Below are 2,275 nucleotides of genomic sequence, written 5' to 3' on the forward strand. Positions count from 1 at the left end.
GGAAGGAAAAAAGAAACGAACAAACCTGAAACACGTTTACTAACACACCCAGGTATCAGCAGGTTTCCTGAATCAGACAAAAGAGAAACACAAAAACTGAGGTGGGGGGAGGGGGGGAAGGAAGAAAAGGGCAAGGGGTGGAGGAGGAAAACACAACACCACCAAACAAAAAAAACCACCTTGGGTGTCTCATTGACTCACACTCTAGTATTTTACCTTCTGTTGGAAAGACAGACGCCAGGTATCCGGTGAACTGAACCCAATTTATCAATTAAGCTAGTTACACCTTCAAAGTTCCAGGTCACCAAAGATTTGGGAAGGTATTGTAAAAGTTTAACCTATAGATCTTTTTTCATCTTTTTCTTTCTTTCTTTCTTTCTTTCTTTCTTTCTTTCTTTCTTTCTTTCTTTCTTTCTTTCTTTTACCTGCTTGCTCGTAACAAGGAAAAGTACACGAGACAGACAAAATCGATCATTTGGAGTAGTTTCCGTGGACAAATCCTCAGAGGCACAACTTAACTAATCCGTTGAGTTCACAGCAAAAGTTGAGTACGCCCGTCCCTCGGGGCCTGGACCCTCGGGCATCCATCCGGGTCGGTCCCGGTGGAACAAGGGGATAAGTAGTTCTCCTTTTCTTTGCTGTGCCTGTGGGGTCTAACAAGACACCACAGTGTCTTGTTTCTTTGTAATGAGGTGGCGGAGGGGTGTATCTCGATCACCACCATTCCAGGGCCCACAAACTGTGACGGGAGCACAGCGCATCCCACCGCCCACCCCAACCCCAACGGCGGCGGGGGTGGGGGTGGGGGTGGGTGGGGGCAAAGCTGGTCATCCGTATGAAGTGTGACGGTGATAGCTCCCAGGACACGTCTTTTTACAGGAAACCCACAGGGACCGCGGATACGCAGAGATGACTGAGGCCGATGTAAATCCGAAGGCCTACCCCGTGGCAGATGCCCACCTCACCAAGAAACTCCTGGACGCTTGTTCAGCAGTCCTGTAACTACAAGCAGCTTCGGAAAGGAGCTCACGGAGCCACCAAAACCCTCCACGGAGGCATCCCTGAGTTCATCCTGATGGCTGGCTGCAGACGCCGAGCCCCTGGAGGTCATCCCACACCTTCCGCTGCCTGCCGCGCCGCGCCACGTGAAGAGAAGAACGTGCCCTACGTGTGTTCGTGCGCTCCAAGCAGGCCCTCGGGCGGGCGGGCCTGCGGGGTGTCCGGGTGTCCTAGTGTCATTTGCCAATACGCTCCTGCCGTCTGCTTCGGTAACGTGACGTCGTTCCCCTTCCCCCCCCAAATCCCAACCCATGCCCCTGAGGGTGGCAGGGCAGCAGCGTACCAAAGAGATGTGCTGCAGAATTCGAGGCTACCTGGGTGAGTCAGACAGGCGGCAGCTGACGTAAGGAGTTGAGAAGTGGCTAGGGAAAAAAAAAGAAAAGAAAAAGAAAGAAAGAAAGAAAGAAAGAAAGAAAGAAAGAAAGAAAGAAAGAAAGAAAAAGAAAGAAAGAGAGGGTCCACTGATGATGCCGGAATGAAGTCTGAGCAAGTCACGGAGACGTGACCGGAAGCTACAGCAGAGACCTCGGAATCAAGGAAACATGCTCTCTGGTGAATGGAGTCGTCTTTCACGGACGCTCGGTACCAGGTCTGAGAGGCCTTACGCCTGTTTCCTGCCAGAATCGGATCAGATGTATGTATCCTTTATCACATCAGACGGACAGTGCCAGCCTGTCATTCTGGTGAGCATCCTAATAAAGAAATATCTTCAAACTCCACCGCACCCCCCCTCCAAAAAATAAAGGAAACCAACAACCATGCATTGGCTCCAAAGGCGTAGATGTCGCCCCAGCCGCCCCCCCCCCCCCCCCCCCGCCGCCCCGCGTCCTCTAAAAACTCAATCTATGTGTTCCCCACTCCCACTGTCAGGCTCCCGTGGTGGCCCAATGGCTCGGGTGATTTTTGCTCCTTACAGGGGGGCGGCGGGATGAGGAGGGGGGGCGTCGATGGCGTTGGAGGCACCCGGGATGATGGCAGAGGAGTTGACCACTCCATCCACAGGAGTGTTGCAGAAACGGGGGGGGGGGGGGGGGTGCGGGGGCCGCGGGGGAGGCGGAGGCGCAGAGGCGGCAAGGCAGTCCCCGCCCCCGCCAGGACTGAGACAGATTTAAAGGTTTTTATTTTTTTCCTTTTTTTTTTTTTTTTAAGGATTTCTTTATTTACTCCTGAGAGACACAGAGAGAGGCGGACTGAGACAGATTTAAAGGTTTTTATT

This window comes from Vulpes vulpes, unplaced genomic scaffold (genome assembly GCF_048418805.1).
Source record: "Vulpes vulpes isolate BD-2025 unplaced genomic scaffold, VulVul3 u000000801, whole genome shotgun sequence".
Lineage (NCBI taxonomy): Eukaryota > Metazoa > Chordata > Mammalia > Carnivora > Canidae > Vulpes > Vulpes vulpes.